Raw genomic sequence first — 19,681 nt, 5'->3', positions numbered from 1 at the left:
GACTGAAACATACTAAACATTTTAACAAGAGTGCTTACCTGTTGACTGAATGTCCCATCCTGGGTCCTGCCCCTGGGGCTGCTGCCTCCAGATGGGTTAACCCAAGGTGAACCACACTAGCTGTCCTCTGGGTGGGGAAGTGTCATCTGAGACAAGTCCTCAGCCCAGGAAGACTGGGGTGGGGGTGGGGTGGGGACTTGCTCTTTCACCTCAAGTAGCCTAGTCACACTGGGTGCCTGGGTGGAGTGTAGGATAACGGGCCAGTAGGGAAGAAAGGTTGGTTTGACCCTAGTGCCCCTGATTTTGCTGCCCCACCAATTACACAAACACAGCCCTGCACACCTGACATGAGCATACCCAGATCAAGAACCACAGACCCCAAGCCCCAGGCCCCTCAGCTTCTATAGAAAAGCAGCATGCAGGATTCAGGTTAGACACAAAGGAAAACTTCCCAGGGTATGGGTATTAGATCAGAGACTGGATAGTGTGGAATTTTCTGAAGGGTGTATGATAGTTTCTATAAACATGAAAAAAATGCTTATCCTCTGGTGAAGAGGGTGGGGGTAGGGCTGGTAGAGACAGTTCAAGTGGACTTGCCTAGAAGTAGCCGGATGAATAGTGTGTAAAACCTTACTGGTGAAAGCCTTCAAGCCTAGGCAGAGAGAAAAGCAATGAAAGAATGAAGCAAGAGCCATGTAGGAACTATACCTGTTGGTTATGTCTATGCCTGGGAGTGGGAGAGAAAGAGCATTCTTGGCTTTGAATACAGAGAAGGGGGGCCACTAGCCTGCTGGGCAAGTGGTTACCTGGGAAGCAGGACCCTTTGGCTCTCAGAACAGGGAAGGGTTGGGGGGGTCTGTGAGATGCAGATTTCCATGTGTCTGGCAGTCCAATGACATCTACAGTGGTTATTGGGACTGCCCAAGCAAATGAACACAGGGGATAGTGTAAGAGAGAAGCCAGGGAAGAGAGCTACAGAACAGCTGCTGGCCTCTGCTCCACCAAAGCAAACAAACCAAGGCCTTGGGAGAGGAACTGAGAGGGTCCTACGGAGGTAGGATGGTTCTCTGACCCTAATTCTTCCTATCTCCACATTTTATCATGAAAAATTTTTCTCTAACGTATAGAAAAGTTGAAAGACTTCTATGATGAACATCGTATACCCGCCACTTAGAGTCTTCTCTTAACATTTTGTTCTGTGTTGCAGAACACATATCTACCCAACTACCCATTGCTCTATCCATCCATCAATCCCTTGTATTTTTGGAAGCATTTCAAAGCACGGTGCAGACATCAGTAGCCATTTAGGCCAATACGTCAGCATCATATCATTAACAGAGTTCAATATTTGTCACAGTTATTTTTTTCTATGGAGATAAGTTTTACATACAAGGAAATGCACAATTCTCCAATGTGCCATACATGAGTTCTGACAAACGCCTACACCTGTGCATCTCAAATCCTTATCAAGGTGCAGAACATGAGGATGACTCCAGAAAGCTCCCCCATGCCCAATAAATCCCTGCCCCATCCCCAAGTGACAACTGTTCTGATTGTGTTTTTTTTCTACCAGATTTAGTTTTGCCTGTTCTATGACTTCACCCATATACATGAAATCATACAATATGTACTTGGGTGAAGGTTTCTTCTCTCAGCATAATGACTCCTGCAGGCTTCAGCAAAGAGTCTGCTTTATAAAAAGTCAGAACTTTCTTTTTTTTTTTTTTAACCACCAAAAATCATGTCCCCAAATCTAATCTTCATTAAGTCCAGGGAAGCTGTGTGTACAAGGGCATGGTCAACACCCCAGAGCACTCATACTGTTTGTCCTTGATCACCTGAAGGTAAACAGGGCTGAGCCAAGAGACATCTGTGAGCTGGGCTGTTTTTCAGTTCCCAGCCTCCTGTTTCTGCTACTAACTGCTCTTTTGGGCACCACCTGCCCCCAGCCCCATGGACTATTCCCACTCCAGGCACATAAGGCTCTGCCTTCTTCATGCCCTCCTCTGCCTCCGCAGCAAAACCAGAAGGATCTGCTCACCAGCCATTTACATTAGATGACTGATAGTCCCGGTTACACTGTAACTGCACCGCCTTCCACTGAGGTATTGCCTCTAAAGGGTATTGACTTGAGTTTGTCTCTGAATGGGACCCGATAGGCTCCACAGCCCGTGCCTCTTGGACTTCCCCCGAGGCTCCCCTAAGAATGGGGAGCTGTGGCTGTGTTTCCACAGGAACGCGAAGGTGCAACTCAGCGGCACTCAGTGGGCGCAGCTTCATTCTTAGACACAACCCATAGACAAAGTGCAGAAGACTTAAAACTGTGATGATATAAAAGTAATGCTGTGGCTCACAGAAACCTGGAGGAGGAGCAGAGGATATAAATTCCCACATCCCTCCCAGAGGCGGGGTGATAGGCACTATCTAGAGCTGATGCATTAATAATAAGAAATAAAGAAATAAGGAAAGGAAGGAAGGAAGAAAAGAAGCAAGGAAGGAAGGAAGGAAGGAAGGAAAAAAGGAAGGAAGGAAAGGAGGGAAGGAAAATAGATAGATAGATAGATAGATAGATAGATAGATAGATAGATGATAGATAGATAGATAGATTTAAAGATATTGAAAGTCCGAAAGGCAGCAACCAGAAAACCCAAAATAACAAAAATTAGGAAAAGGGAGAGGAGAGGTTGGAACAGTTTCAGGAGATGTGTCATTGAAGAATTATATATTACCTCAAAAGTGCATGTAAGCTGGGTACAGTGGCTCATGCCTGTAATCCCAGCTACACAGGAGGCAGAGGTGAGAGGATCACTTGAGGCTAGGAGTTTGAGACCAGCTTGGGCAACACAGCAAGACTGCCTTTCTTTCTCTCTTTCTCTTTCTTTCTTCTTTCTTTCTTTCTTTCTTTCTTTCTTTCTTTCTTTCTTTCTTTCTTCTTTCTTTCTTTCTTTCTTCTTTCTTTCTTCTTTCTTTCTTTCTTTCTTTCTTTCTTTCTTTCTTTCTTCTTTCTTCTCTTTCTTTCTTTCTTTCTTTTCTCTTCCTTCCTTCCTTCCTTCCTTCCTTCCTTTCTTTCTTCTCTTTCTTTATACAGGGTTTCACTAAATTGTCTGGGCTGATCTCGAACTCCTGGGCTCAAGAGATCTGCTCCCCTCAGCCTCTCAAAGTGAGCCACTGTGCCCAGCTGATCCTGTCTTTAATAAAAAAAAGTGCATGTGGATGAGGCATCCACTCCCCACTATGCCCAAGTTTATCTGTGATATGAAAGCAGTTCTCCCCTCCCCACCTTGCCACATCGAGTAAAACCGAGGCTCTAGGTTCTGTGTCACAGTTTTCCCTTCACTTGGAGTTCCCTGACCCGCCATGGCATGGCTTAGCGGGAGAGGCACAGCTTTTGGCAAAGGCATTTTAAGCATTGATGAGAAATGCCAAGTGGTATGTGGGGCCTGAGGGACCCAGAAAATTGCTCTTAGTCCATCCTGCTGGTCCCGAAGGGAAACCTTAGTTGTTCCTTTTATCAGGGCTTTGGTTGGAAGAGGGGGTGTTCCTCCTCCCCAGATGGCCTCTGCCCCTGGGGAGGCTGACTGAGCCACAGGAAGCTTGCTTCTGAAACAACTCAGAGTGAAGGGGTTCTGGTTCTTTCTTCACTGGCTCTCTCGGCATCAGGAGGCCACCAGAAATGGGCACAGAGCTACCTGCCACCAGTCTGTTCCCTCCAGTCCTTCCCTTCCAGACCTAGGCTCCCTTCTCCCTCCTGCCCTAACCCTGTGGTTGTTCCTCCAGCCCCCATCTTCATCTTAACCACAGTTAGGTTTATCTGACTTGGCTGTATTTCAGAACCTTCTGGAGGAGTTTTTAAAAATACAGATTCTTAGGCCTTGTCCCAAGAAATTCAGGTTGACTGTGCCTCGGTGGGACCTGCTTCTGAGCATTGTGTAAAAGCTCCTCAGCCGATTCAAGCACACAGCTAGGTCAGCGGAGCCCTGCCTTACCCCCAACCCTGCCTTCTTTCCCCACTTGCCTCCCAAATATGTGTTCCATGTTTTCTGGCACACATGACGTGACTTTGATTGGTAATTGATGATTTTCCACATCATCACTTTTAAAATCAGATACTCTCTGAAACGTCCCTCTGTCTGCCTACTGTTTCCACCTCATCCATGAGGCCCATCATGTTTATCAGCAGCATCACTGTAGAAGACTCATCCCTGTCTCCCAGAGCTGCTCCTAACCTCTTGAGGCTGTAGAAGGCAGCCCCAAGCTGGGAGAGAGTGCAGCTCTACATTTTTCTAGCCAATGGTGAAATGGTCACTCTGGGGCCTGGCTCCATGTGCGTCTCAGTCTCAGCCCCACATCAAGCCCCTCTTCCTCTGAACAACTGGATTCTTCCAATCTTGTTTTGGGGAGACTCTCCACAGTCCCCAAGGTGAGAAGAAAGTATTAGTTATGTACATCAGCCAGAACCCCTAGCTTGTCCGCAGGCACTGCATTTCCTTACTGAGTTCATATTAAGCAGTGGAACTGATAATACCATCTCATCCCGTGACCTCCACACGGGAAAATATGCACCAATGAACCTGCATTAAATGGTTGGGAAATCACCCCTCCTAACCATTCCACAGCATCCATCGTAGGAAAAAAAAAAAAGCGAGAGACTGAACAAACAAGCTTTAGGACGAAGATGATAACCCCAAAACAAAATTCCGAGCACCAGTGAAGAAGAGGTTATTCTGAATTGGGGACAGTGTTGTCACTCCTCAAATTGCAGCCATTTCCTACGGAACACAGTGAATGGAGAAGAAACTAAATGTGTGTGTGTCTGAATGACACACCTGAGTTATAGTCTGCTAGTTATTTCTGCCTCCTCTGGCAAAGGACAAATAGAGGATTTTCTAGAGAAAAATGACGAAGTCTGTAAAAACTCATTTGAAAGGTCAAGGTTTTTTTTTTTTTTTTTTTTGCAAATGACCTTGTTCAAAGAGCTTCAGGCATTTTGTCCTTTAGCAGTCCAGCCCAGGTCCAGGCTGGAGAGTGAGATGGTGAAAAAGAGGTCAAGAAAGACACCCCAATTAGAACCCCCTGATGCTGCTGGTGGGAACCACCTCTCAAATCAGCCTCCCTCTAGCATGACTCCTGCCCAAGGGAAAATGAGAGTTTTAGCTTGGGATGCGGGGGCAACCAGAACCCCAAAGATCTGCTTACTCCCTGGAGCTTTAGCTAGAAGACATCAGCTTGAACTGACTGACATCTCCCCCCAGCCCCCTGGGTCTGCCCTGCAGCTTCCCAGGAAAGGAATCACCCAATTAATGAACACCCCAGGCCACTGCCTGGAGGCTGGTGTCAACCTGCTGCTTCCCCAGGTCCAGGGACTTGTGACAGCTCCCTGGCTTTTCTCCTCCACTCCCAGCAGTACCCCCTCCAATTCTCTGTTCCCAAACATCACGCTTCTCAAAGTTCCATCATACACAGAACGCTCTTTATTAGTTATATATTTTTCTGCTTATGAAAGTAATTTTTTGCCTACTATAAAAATTCAAACAAGATAGTAATGTGCAAATAAAAAAGCAAGTCTAAATAACCTAATTTTCCTCAGATAACCTGCCTTAGCAGTTGGGTGTACACCCTTTCAGATCTTTCTCTTAAGTGTGTACAAACAGCTTAATGTGCCAAGCTGTTTGTTTCCCCACACCTTTGCCCATACTGTCTGCCCTGCTTCCTGGAATGCCCTTTCTTCTCCTTTGCCAGGCTGACTTCTGCACAGCTTTCTGAACTTAGCAAACTTTCTCTTTCTATCATCCCCCAACCTGGAACAGGTACCTTCCCCTGGGCTCCTTGACCCCTTGCACAGTGCTGTCATAGCAGCCAGCACGATGAGTGATCAACTCCTCTCTGTTTACGCATCTGTCTCCCCAACTAGAATATAGTATAGGTTAGTGGCCAAGAGGTGAGGGCCAAGGTGGACCCAGTTCCTTCCCTGGGTGCCCCAGCCCCTCTGGCTCTGTCTGACTGTCCCATTCACTTTAGCATCCTCAGTGTCCAGCACACTGCCTAGCACATGGTTGGTGCTCAACAGGTACTTGTGGAATGAGTGAGTGCGTGGATAAGTTCTGGGTCCCCACAGTTGTCCCCATCATGGGGCTCTTATATACAGGTAGAGAGCTGCAGAGAGGGGCAACCACCCAAAAATAGAAGAGCTCCATGTTGCTGAGCCCCAAAAGCTGCCAGCAACTTACACTAGCTGTGTAACCTTGAGGGAAGTCCTCTCAGGATGCCATGAGAATAAGAATTTATAAAGTGAGGCTCCCTCCTACCTCCCACTGTGGCTACACTCCCACTCCCACTCCCACTTAGGAGGCAAAGAGGCCCTTTCCTCCAGCCCAGTGAAACACTAAGAGCTCAGGTCTCTAATAAAGCTTGGCATGCTTGGCGCCCAGGGGCAGAGCTCCAGATGTACCAGCTGTGTGACCTTAGGCAGGTGCCATAACCACTCTGAGCCTCCTCCTGCAGCAGGAAAATTAGAATGCACTCAGTAATACCTATGTCACAGGTTAGGGAGGAAGACTAAATTAAGTGTGAATGTTGGAGGCTCTGTCAATTCCATAGCTGTTTGTTCTACCTCCTCCCAACCCCAGGTGGTTCAAAGTAAGATCAGGGTGCTAGGAACCTGGACTTTAGCTCCGCCCCTCAGCCCAGGCAACTATGGGTGCATCTCTGCTGTTTCCTCATCTGTAACATGGAGCCAGGAGTGTTGGACAAGATGGTCCCCAAGGCCCCTTTCAGTCTCTCACATTCGAAGTGCTCTGAAAAGTAAAATGTTCCGCAAAGTGCCCCAAGTCCTTGGGCTATCATTTGCTTGTGAGAAAATAGGCTCTGCCAGTGGCCAGCTCTCTCTCTCGCACCATAGCCCCTGCCAGTCAGAACTGGGAACACGGAGACTGGCAGGCCACCAGATGGAACACCCCTGACCCTGGATTTCTGTGCTGGGAACTGTGACACTACCTGATGCTTCTCCTTCCCAGTCCCCAGCAAGGGACAGATGTGAGGACAGTTTGTGTTGTGCGTCTTTTGACTTTTTTGGAATGTGATTTTGCTCTTCGGGAGTGTGGGATCTAGTTGGGGAGGGAACACTGATGGGTGACCCTGATGTGGGGAGTACCCAGTGAGCACTGGAGTCTGCAGGGGCTCTTGAGGGCTGGGGTTGAGCTGGGCTTTGAAAGGTGCTTATGATTTGGGTATGTTAGAAGGAGGGTGTGTTGTGGGGGGTTGAGAGTTGGGTGTTTGAGGGCCAGTGCAAGGCCAGGCTGGCTGAGGCTGAGTACGTAATGTCTATTCAACAGAGCAGGCATTGGATCGATCAAGCACTCCTAGAGAGTACCAGATACCACGCAGAGGGAGGACAATGGCTGAAGACACCTTTATCTGGAAGCCACCCACCTCTTTGACTACCAGGGAGCTGTTTCTCAAAGCTGAGCTTATGGTAGAAACATAGTGATTGTTCAAAGTGAGAGTTTTACACTAGGGGCCTCCACAGGGCTTTTCTCATTCATCCTCATAGGGAGGCAGGGATTACGAGCCCTACTTTATAAATGAAAATCCTGGGGCTCAGGAATGCCAGTCGCCTGCCCCAGATCACAGGCCTAGTTAGCAGCAGAGCCAGAATCCCCAGCCCAGGACTCTGCACTTGAAGTTCTGAACACAAGGGTGTCTGGAACTCCCGGGAGCTTCTCTGGGGTGAGGATGGGTAGGGAGCAGGCTTGCACAGAGACTGATTGAATCTAGAGGTTAGGGCTGCAGGACTGGGGTGGAGTCTCCCCTGGATGGGGTGAAGAAGCAGTGGGGGAGTGTTTGCTGCACTTCTTCGGGCTGGGGGAGGCTCAGGAGCCTTGAGCTGGGCTATCAGGTTCAGGGCTGGAGTGACTCCTGAGAAAGGGAGGCAGAGATGAGAGGGACGACTGGACAGGCTTACAGATCCTCACTCAGGCTGGAGGTCAGCCACCACCTGCCCTTCTCCCCCCTTGATCCAGCAGCCAGACTTCTTCATCAACAAGGAAGCCAGTCTTTGCTGGTTTGGAGCCTGGGACCACGTGAAACCTCGTGTCACTGAAGAAACTGGGGCCAGGCCAGGCTGTGTCATTTCTTTTCTTCTCTGGGACTTTCCTACCCCTCCCTCCTCTGTCTTCCTGCTGTTCTGGGGCCAGAGCTGGGGGATGGTAGGAGAGAGTTTCACCCTCTTCAGTGGCCAGATCCAAGGTCCTGACCCTGCCTCTCCATCTGCCTCCTGTCTGATGTGGGCAGGATCCATCCTCCTTGCAGGATCCATCTACCAAAACACCAAATACCTTTGGTCTTTTGGGAAGGTGGTCCGGGAGCAGTGTTCCTGGACCGTCAGCATCCTCTGGGGAGCTTGTGAAGAATGAGCTGGCTGGACCTCATTCCAGGTTGAATGTTGGGGAATGGAACCCAGGAATCCACATTCTAACAAGCTCCCCTAGGAGTTCTTAGAACAGTAAAGCCTAGATCCACCACATGAGATCATCTCTCCATCCCCTGGCTGGGGAGAGACTGCTCTCCCAGGATGCCAGAAGGGAGCGTGGGTTGGTGGCGGTAAGATAAGACGGGTTGAATGACCAGAGTTTCAGAAACAGGTGGGAAGGCATTCCCCTGGCTGGATGCCCCTGAAGCAGAAAATTGCTTTCTTACCTCCCAGTCAGCCACTCCCATGCCACCCCCACCTCAGACTTCTTCACACAAGAGCCCTCTCCCTCTGGCAGAGCCAACCAGGAATGCGCAGGTTCAGATCCAAAGAGGAAATCTGAGGAAAGGCTTGGAGACGGGCCAAGGCAAGAGCGAAGGAAGTGATGAAAGATATTTTTAGGATTACTTCTTCCAAAAAAGGCTGAGGAGGCACCTTATCACCATCCAAGAACTGGGAGAGGCTTATTTAATAGACTCTTGACCAAGCAACTGGAGATTAAATGACAGCTGAAAGGACTCAGGTGAGAGGAGAGGAAGGGACCTGTGAGATACTGATATGGGGTCCAGGAGGGAGCTGTGGATGCTCCCAGCCCAGTGATTTTGGAGGACAGTTCGTTAGTTCATTCAGTTGTTCCTCAAAGGTGTTTTATTGTCTAATACGTGCCTGGCACTTGCTCAGTACAGGGAACAGAGCCATGAACAAGGGACACCTGATTCCTCCCTCATGAGCTGAAGGTCAGGGAGAGTGTCCTGTCTGTCTGGAAAGCCTTATCCTTGTCCCTGTCCACAGGCAGATACCTGGGTGGCATACACAGGTGTGGTTCTTGCCCAAACAGCCTGGCATGGCTTGGATCCCCAAGGGGAATTGGGAGGTGGGATGAGGCTGTGCCAGGGATCCTGGGTGGGAGTGGGAAGTTGTGCCTGGTAGGCTGGATGCCCTTCTGTGGAGTCACTCTCCTTCCTGTGGGTGCCCCCTCCCCTCCCTGCCAACTGCCTCTCACTTTGTGCAGCGACATATCTAGAAGGCCAACTGCTGCCAGCTCTCAAGGATGTCACCTCCTTTCCACAGCAGCCTCCTATGTGACTAAAAGGCTGTGAGACAGCCACACTGAACAGCCCAGGCTGCCACCCAAGCTCTGACGTCCTGCTGGGGAAAGCTCCATTTCAGAGCGGGTGCCCCAGCCTGGCTTGCCAAGCCTGCGAGGAACCCTCCACAACCCTGTGGCTGCTGGAGCTGCCTCGGCCCTGCTTTTCCCCGGTTGGACGTCTGCTTTTCAGATGCCTCTTTTCATCATTGGGGTTCTCGGCTCACTTCAGGTGCCTCTCAGGTAGCCTGGTGGGGGTCAGGGAATTGTTTCTGCTTTGCCGTCTGTCTCTCAATATGTCAGCCATCCCACTATTTATTTTTTGAGGGTTTCTATAGCCCAGCATTTCCAAGGGGGTAAGAGGAGCACAGGAGAAGCCTCTGCTGCAGCCTCTCAGGGTGACCTGGATTTGTACATATGGAGCAACGATTCAAACCCCAAATGATTCATTCATTCAAGCCCCAAACCACAGGGAAATGGGAGTAGAACCCTGGGCACCCCGGGTCTGTGTCTAACTCCCATTCCTGAGTCACTGGTGACCTCTGGTAAGTTCCAGAACCTCTCCAGATTCTCCCTCTGTAAAATGGGAGGGTGATTTCTGTGATTCCCAAAACCAAGACAGGATGAGTAAAGGGGCGGGTGGGAATGGTGGACTGGTTCACTGAGCACCTGTTATGTGCCGGGAGCGGTGCTGAGTACTTTATATAGTTGATCTCATTTAATCTTCTTAGCAGCCGTATGCAGTAGCACTGTTATTATTTCTACTTTATAGAAGAGGAAACTGAGGGGAGGGGAAATGAGTAACTTGCCCAGCAGTGAGTTGGAGTCAGCTCCCGGCCTGTTGGACCAGGCTCCTTACTGGCAGTGACCAGGAGAGAGGAGGGGCAGGCAGGGGATTGTGGCCAGCTGCTCCCAGGCCCCAGGGTTGCCGCTGGAAGTTGCCGGGCCGCCTCTTCCCTCAGGCCTGGAAACAGGATCCCCATGTCCTCTCCCGCCCAGTGCTTGCTACAGAGTGGCCAATGGTTGCCTGCCAGAGCAACACGCTTGCCGGGAAACACCTCTGTTTCTTCTCCCGCCCCAAACCGAGGTCCGTAACATCCCCTCCACATAACCATGCTCACACACCTCAGCTCCACACAACCCCTTTGCTGTTTTCAGAGCATTCTCCCGCTCTGTCTTTCCAATGTTGTTCTTCCCATTTGCCAGATGAGGGGACTGAGGCCTGGGTTGGTTCAGAGACTCACCCGAGGCCGCATGGTTGGTGGACTTTCATCCCAGCCTGCCCTTCACCCAACTGAGGTGTCCATAAGGAAGGCCATGAAAGATTCTCAGCCCTTCTCCCAGGGCCTTTCATGACCTAACACCCCTTGAGTCAGAATTCTGAGGACTCCAGGATGAGGCACAGCCCATACTTGCTGAATTCATTCAGTCGTTCATTTATGCAGTCATATTCATCTGCCATGTTTAGGAGTTGTGTCAGATGTTTTCTGCATGAAAATGCCTCGAGCTCAAAGGCCGGGATGAGGAAAGCAGAAAGTGAGCAGGCTGTTAAAATACCAGATGTGAGTGCTGAGGGGGAACACCTCAATTTGGGAGGCAAGGATGGCTTACTGGAGGAGGTGATGAGGTGAAGTCTAGGCTGCAACCTGAAAGATGAATAAAACTGGTCCCTGAAAATTAGGCAGGGAGTGGGAGGGAGGGATGTTTGGGGCACAGCAAACAGCATTTGTGAAGCCCTGATTGCAGGGGAGCTCAGCACACCTGCTGCTCCTTACTCAGCTCCAGTCCAGGCTTCCTCGCCATTGGTCTTTGCGTCTCCCAACTACTTGTGACCCCTGCCCACCCAATGGGCACATCCCCTCCAATGGGCAAACCCTGGTGTGGGCATCATGGCATCTGCTCTGTCCACTGCCTTGGCACAGAGATGCCTCATCTGAATGTGGATCATCTCCTCCCTGGGGTAACTGGAGAAGAAGCGGCAGGTGAGGCGGCAGGTATAGTAGCGAGGAACATCCTGCTATTGGCTCTGTCCTGGAGACCGGCAGAAAGCCTTTGTCTCAGCGGCCTATAATGGGTTTCAGGAGAGAGCTTCAATATTTGCTGCAAACAGAAGCACAAAGGCTGTGGAGAGCTATTGTGGGTTCTCCAAAGAGGAGCTAATCTCCGGCAAGCAGCCCAGCCAGAAGGGGTTCAAGTGCTGGGTAGGCCCAGCCACTGGGGGGTGTTGTCATTTATGAGCAACTGCAGAAGATAATAGCGCCCAGGGAGACAAACTCTACACAGGTGGAGGGAGGTGGTGAGAGGCACTCCCAACAGAAGGGCAGGTGAAGGGGGACAGCACCTGTTCTAAAAGCTCGGGAGCACAGGCGATGTTCCCCATACCCCCACGCACCCCAAGCCCCACGCCTGGGCCATAGCTCTCTCCAGGCCTGGACTGTCTTGGCAGCTGTTCCTTCACTGGGGGTCACTTGTGTCTGGGGGTGGGAAAGGGGGTAGGGGTCAGCCAGGGCTCTCAGGCCTCTCTCCGCTCTCCCTCCCCCTGGCTTTCTCTCCTGGCCTCTTTTTGGTCCACTGCACACAGACAAGTCATTTCTTGGCTCCAGGGGGCCAAGGAGAGGGAAACGTTATATTTGCATATCATTAGCATAAAGAGATTGTATTTGCATGAAGTCTATTTTCAGCTCCTCCCTCTTCCCAATCTGCCCCATCTCTAAATATGCTACATAAATGTCCTGTCCAGTCACCAGCACAAGGGAGTTGTGAGGGGTGGAGGGCTGTTGGGAAAGGGGTTTTCTTGTGGTCAGAGTGGAGTGAAGCAGAGCCCAAGGGAGAAATCTGCAATCCCAGGAGTGGGAGAGATTGGAAAACTCAACTCTTCAAGCTTTGTGTTAGCACAAGGAGCTCGGTCAGGATCCCTCACTTTCAGACACCTCCAGGGGTGCAAAATGATGGGTTTGGAAAGAAGAGGGAGAAATGTGATTGATTTACATAAATTTACATAATTTAATGTAATTTGCATGGGTAGAATTATTCAGTTTTTCAGACAGCTTTTAATTCAATCTTTTTGTTTCCTAAAAGCTTCTTCTTTCTTTGAGTTTTCTTTCCTTTGCTTCTGGTCAGCTTCCTAAGACGCAGATCTGCCTCCTCTCCAGGAGGGAGAAGTGGACTGGGTAGCAGCATGGTGCAGGGGGTGGGGAGGTGAAAACGGGCAGTGTAGACGTCTGAGTGTAGACAGCTGAGGTCTCTGCCACGTCCCAGAAGTGCCACGTCCTTCCTCCACCATTCCACCCAGGATGCCCCAAAGGTCCTCAGGTCTGGCATGTTCTCCTTAAGCCCACCCTGTGGGCTCTAATTTCCACTCACAGATGTGTGGGAGTGGAGCAGGGATGAGGGTGGTTTATCTGTTCATTTCTCATAGGGCAGCCAAAGCCACCCAGAAAGCCTGACTCCCAGGCCACATTTTGGCAGAGACCGACCTGCATCTAGAAATCAAAAGCCTTGCCCCTGAGGACAAGACACTGTCTTAAGAAGCATCCTCCGAGCCTCTCAACAGACACCCTGCCCCAAGCAGTCGCGAAGGGCCCCTCTTCTTCCGGGTTATGGGCCTTCTCTTTCCTTGGGTGGGAAGAGAAGGGGGAAGAAAACTGATCCTTCTCATAGCAGAAGCCTGGAAGTCTACTTAGTGATTTCCGTTGACAGCCGATTATGATTGTGTATAAGATAAAGGAGTCTGGATTCAGCTGAAGCTAAGCTGAAAGGAAACACCTGCAAGAGTCATTTGCTGGCTGAATACCTTTCTCTGCTCCCAGCCTACTTCTACCTTCTCTGGCCCCTTCTTTTTCACTCTTCTCTCTTGTCTCCTAAACAAGCTTTTTGGAAAACATTGTTATAATAATTATTAGTAGGCTTTAATGTTATTTCAACGATTCATAATTGTTCCAAAAGAGACCTCAGATCACATCGCTTTACTACCTGGAAAGCTTCAGTGGCTGCCTCCATGCCTGTCCTGGTCTGTCAGGGCCTGTATAGTGTGGGCGCACCTTCCTCTCACTGCACCTCTTACCTCTGTCTCCCTTTCTTGGGACTCTCCAGGCGCACAGGCCGCCTCCTGCTTAGAGAACTTTCCCAGCTCATTCACACCTCAGCCCTTCCTCCCAGGTGTCTCGAAGGTCTACCAGCTCCTTGTCACTGCTCAGGGCTCAGCTCTGATGTCCCTTCCTCAGATAGGCCTTCCTCCACCTCCCAGCCTAGGTAGGCCCTCCCTGTGGATCAGACCCGTGCCCACCTTATTTACGTGATAACTTGTTTGTCCTATTTTTCACATGGACAGAGACCTCACCTGCCTTCTCCATCTCTGTGTCTCCAGTACCTGGCAAAGCACCAAGAGCATAGTAGGTGCTCAAGCCAGATTTGTTGACTGGACAAGTGTGGATGAACAGGGGGTTGGTGACAGATGGTGGATTTTGGAGCCTGTTCTGATTGTGGTTTTGTCGCTCACTGGTGAATGGCCATGGGCAGATTTCTCAGCTTTCTGGGCCTCCATTTCTCCCCTGGGAGCTGCATAATAATAACTTCTACACTGAAGGTTAATTTCAGCATTGTACATAAGTGTCTGGTGGTAATTGGCACTATTAGGGACTCATTAAATCGTGATTATTAATACTAATAAGGATACCTTTGTTTCACACTTACTTTGTACCAGGATCTGGTCCTGCCCTCAAATATTTAGTTTATTGGATGACACAGAGAACTTCCTGGCCAATTATGAAACAAGGGTGACTGTAGCTTAGAGGTACGAACAAAGCACCGTAGGAACAAAGAGGCAAGAGCGGTGAATGTACAACCTCTTCATGAGAATAGTGTTTTATGGTTTATATCCTATATGCACCTCTATAGTTCATTTGATTGCCCCCTAAACCTTTAAAGGAGGCAGGGCCGGCCTCAGTATCTACATTGCATAATAGGAGAGCAGAGGTTCAAAGAGAAGACACCATGGGCTCAAGGTCTCACTCTAGCCCCTCGCTCTGCTTAATTCATCTTCCACAGCATTGAATCTTCTGGACACCTTGTGTAATTGCTGGAATGCAAGCTCTGTGACAGCCTGTTTTGTTCATTGCTCCATGCCCAGCCCTAGAACAGTACTGGCACATAGTAAGCACTCAGTAAGTGTATGTGGAATGAATGAATGAAGGACAGAAGAATTAGTGAGTGGCAGAGCCAGGCTCAAACTTCTCAAGCAGGAGGGAGAAAAGCTAGTTAAGGGGACCAGTTTCTGGAGCCGGGCTATTTGGGTTTGGATCTCAGCTTTGCCGCATAATAGCTGTGCAACTTGGACAAGTTACTTAACTTCTCTGTGCCCCACTTTCCTCATCTGCCTAATGGGAATGATAATATAACACCTAGTTCATAAGAATATTGTGACAACTACCATGAGTTAACATTCATAAAGTGCTCAGAACATGTCTGGTACATAATATGCCTCAACACTTAAAGAGAAAATACTAGGTATCTTGACTCTAAATCCAGTATTCTTTCTCTGTACCAGGTTATAAAGAACTTCATAGTTTCAAAATCACCAATATATTCATGGCTTTATTTTATCTTTTCAGCATCCTTGTGAAGTAAGCAATAAATCATTACTATTGCTATTTTACAGAGGAGAAAGCTGAATGAAGCTGGAAATGATAGGTCTGTCTTAAGGTCAAACAGAGGCTTTATTGTCTGACTTCAAATATACTTCTCTATCCATGATTCTGCAGGTAATCTCCTTCCCCAGATCTAGCCTGAAAGAAAACAAACAAGCCAAAGGGGGAAATAAATCAGAGCCTAGCAGAGATTCTCAGACGGCCTAAAAGAAGGCCTATTTTCAGGGTTTGGAAATCCATTTAATTTCCTCTAATCATAGGCTGTCCTAAATAAGACCAAAGTTGCTGAGGGACTTTAAGGTCTAGGGAAACTCCTATAGATTCAAGAGGGACTGACCCAAGCCGGTAAACGTCTGGGGAGATACCTGCCAACTGGTGGCCTTTCCTTCCAATGAGCAGCTGCCTTCATGAGGAGCAGCTGGTGGGCCCAGAATGTGCCAGATGCTGTGGGGCAGGGAAGACATGGCAAGTTCATCCCGAAGGGATCTTCTGTTCAGTTTGGAGGGTGGAGGCAGAATCTTCATGGGGCAAAGCTCATCCACTACCTGCTTCCAGAGACTCTAAGTAGGTGGATTTTAAATTTTATTTTAAGTGACCCCAATGCTAACCAGATGATTTGAGTTCCAGAGGGCATTCAGAGGAGGAGATATAGAAGTAGTAAAAGAATTTTTGAATTCTTTTGTTTGCTCACTCATTCATTCATTCAGCTCTCATTTATCGTATCCTTAGCCTACAACGGGGAATCCCAGAGTCCAAATGCCCGAATTCACAAATAGATTGTAAAAAATGCATTGAGTATCTACCATGTGCCGGGCACGTTTCATACATAAGTAGGGTGCTTCGAGGGAAGTATTATCATCCTGGTGAGATAAGGGAGACTCAGAGGCTAAATGACATGCCCAAGGTCACTCGACTATGGAAAAGTCAGTATTCATACCCAGGCCTGCCTGACTCCAAGCTCAGGCTATGGTTTAGATCTTTACGCTGGAATACTTGAGTCATGAAAAAGAATATGTGTTGGCCGGGCAAGGTGGCTCATGCCTGTAATCCCAGCACTTTGGGAGGCCAAGGCAGGTGGGTCACTTGAGGTCAGGAGTTTGAGACCAGCCTGGCCAACATAGTGAAACCCCGTCTCTACTAAAAATACAAACAAATTAGCCAGGTTTGGTGGCGCATGCCTGTAATCCCAGCTACTCGGGAGGCTGAGGCGGGAGAATCGCTTGAACCCAGGAGGTAGAGGTTGCAGTGAGCCGAGATTGCACCACTGCACTCCAGCCTGGGCGACAGAACAAGACTCTGTCTCGGAAAAAAAAAAGAATATGTGTTAACACACAACTAAGATAGAAAGTATGATAATAAAATGACTGACAGTGATCAAGGAATAAACCGTTTCCAACAAGGCCTGTCACGGTGTGTGCCTCACCCCTACTGCACTCCCCCGTTTCTCCTACCACCCCCACTCCAAGGTGACCACTATCTAAATCCCAGTTTCATCATTCCCTTGCTAGTTTTTGGTTGTTTTAACCATGTGTTTCTGATAAACATGTGTGAAGACAACCCTTCAGTTTTGTTTTGTTTTGAACTGTATGTCAGTGTTTTGTGATGTCGTCTGCAGCTTGCTTTGCATCTTCCACAGGCTTCTGAGATTCACCCAGCTGATATATGTGGCTTCAGTTTATTCATTTCCACTGCTGTGAAATTCCATTGTTTGAACACAGTGTGCCATATTTTATGTATCCAATTTCCTGTAGAAGGACGTCGAGGTCATTTTCAGTTGTGGTTTTTTTGTTTTGTTTTGTTTTGTTTTGCTATTACAAACAATGCTACAAAGAAAATTCTTCATCATGTCTTCTGATGCACCTGACAGGGTTATGTGGGTTCAGGGGTGGGCTTGCAGGGTTGCAGGGCTTGTTTGTGGTATATTTTTCCTCAATACGGCTCCAAAGTAGTTGTACCATTTTCCTTGCAGCTTATAAGCTGGAGGAGAGTCTTTTGAGGGGCACTGTTGAGCTTAGGAAAGGGGGCTCCAAAGTGTTGACTACCTAGCAAACCTTGAGGTTAACCTTGAGAACCATCTACCCTGAGAATGGTAATTTATATGGTAATCCACGGAGCAGTGCACAGACTTGATAGTTTATCTTCAGAGCTGAGCCTCTGAGGTTGGAAACATTTGCAGTTATTGACCAACGTCCCAGGAGAAAACTGGCCTCTTAACTGACACAGGAGAACCAAGAACAATAGTGGCCATCTCACCCGACCTGCCAGACTTGGCATCTTTGCCAGAGCATGTGAGCTTGTGGGATTTTTAATGCATGTCCTTCTCTTGCAGCGGAATCTAAATTTGTCAGCCTTGGATTCAAGGGCATGTGATGTGACTGACTGGAGGCAGCTGGATCCTGGCTGGGATTCCACCCCTCTCCCTGCTTGCTCTTCCTCCTTCTCACTCCCTTGCCTTCTACTAATATTTATGTCCTTCTTTTACATTTTTGATTGGGTAATGCATTCAAAGAGCTGGAAGTTGAAAGTATAAAAGAGCTGTCTTGGATGTCTAGTCCATATCATCATAATAAGCTTTTCATTATTCTTTTTAAATAGTTGTGTTAATATTCTATTCTATTCCACTAATATTTCTCGCTTACTGTGCACCAATCTCTTTGCTGGGTGCTGGGGTCAAAATGATGAATCTAAAGAGGTCCTGCCTTCAAGGAGATTACAGCCTAAGGGCAAATAGACAAACAATTATGGTGAAATATTGCAGGAGCTATTCATTCCAAAAATATGAAGTACCAACTGCTTGTCAAGCATTGCTCTTGGCAGAGGGGAGATGACGGAAAACAAAACCCATGAAAATCTCTGCCCCGTGGCACTTCTGTCCTAGCAGAGCTGATGCTCTGGCACTGTGATAAGGGAGAGTCGGGGGTGGGCACATGGTGGGGCCCCTAACCTGGTCTGGGGGTCAGGAAGGCTACCTGGAGGAAATAGGTGGACCGAGAGATAATGAGGGTGGTGTTGGCAGGACTTGGTTGGATTTGACCGGGAGGGAGAGGAAGCCTCAGTCCTCTCATCTAAAATGAGGCAAATGACCCCGTTCCTGGGCTGCTCCGAGACTCTCTGATACAAGTAAGGCTCAGGGCAGTGGTGCTGTCCAGACCCATCCCTTCATCTGCTCCCGTGCTGCCCCCACCTCACGCCTGAGCCATGGTGTCCATACTCCAGCAGGCACTCTGCCTTCCTGCCTTCTCAGCCCACTCCCCTCCCCATCACACACACACACAACACACACCACATGCACACGCCGCATACCACACGGCACACCACACACACACACATCACACCATGCATACACACACACCCATCACACTGCACACCACATACACACACTACACTACACCCCACACATGCACACACCATATACCACACCACACATCACACACACACACCACACATGCACACCCCACATACCACACACGTGCACACACACATACACCTCACACCACACACCACATACACACACATTACACCATACATACTACCCCCACACACCTCACACACAACACAAACATATACATACACATTACATCACACATACCACACACATCACTCACATCACACACATACCACACACACACCACACACGCACACACCACATACTACACACATGCACACACACCACACCATACGCACCACTTACATACACATCACACTACATACAGCACACATGCACACATACACCACACCACACATCATACACATGCACACCACATACATAGCACATCACACCACACACACCACACATGCACATACCCACACACCACATATGCACCACACACATCACACCACACACATCACACATGCCACCTACACCCACCCACCCCACACACCCTCATTTACAGACCCCAATACACACCACATACAAACACACATCATACACACACACCGCAAACGCACAGCATACTATACACACAGAACATATACATCACACATACCACACACCATACACACACCACACACAACACACACCACCCCCAGACACGTACACAATCTCGGTACAGGCCATTGGCCCTCTGTAGGAGTTCAACTTCCTGCCTAGCCTGGCCCATCCCCATCGCATCTTAGGGAGCCTCCCGGAGTGCGCACAGCCCACTGTCACGGCTAGGCTGCCACATATCTCTCAGCCAGTCCGGTGTCACTGCCGGCATGACTGTTTTGCGGACCCCATTGGACTGTGCGGTCCCAGGACTCCCACGTCGTGGGTGCTGCCTGGTGCCTGACCTTGCAGGGAGGCATTGCCTATGGCTGGTGGACACGACAGGCCACCAAACTCGCAGTGAGGGTTGGGGACTTCTGTTGAGTGGGAGCAAATGGCAGGAACAGTCAGCATTTCCCAAAATCCCCGTTGCCGGTTTGGCAGCCACCCAGGCCCAGCCCAGGTTTATTTGGTGATAAGATTTGGTTTTGTTTTTTCCCAAGCCTCAAGGGCGT

Source organism: Symphalangus syndactylus, chromosome 19 (genome assembly GCF_028878055.3).
Source record: "Symphalangus syndactylus isolate Jambi chromosome 19, NHGRI_mSymSyn1-v2.1_pri, whole genome shotgun sequence".
In the NCBI taxonomy this organism is placed as follows: Eukaryota; Metazoa; Chordata; class Mammalia; order Primates; family Hylobatidae; genus Symphalangus; species Symphalangus syndactylus.
The sequence above is the reverse complement of the archived record's forward strand: the minus strand, read 5'-3'. Positions refer to the sequence as shown.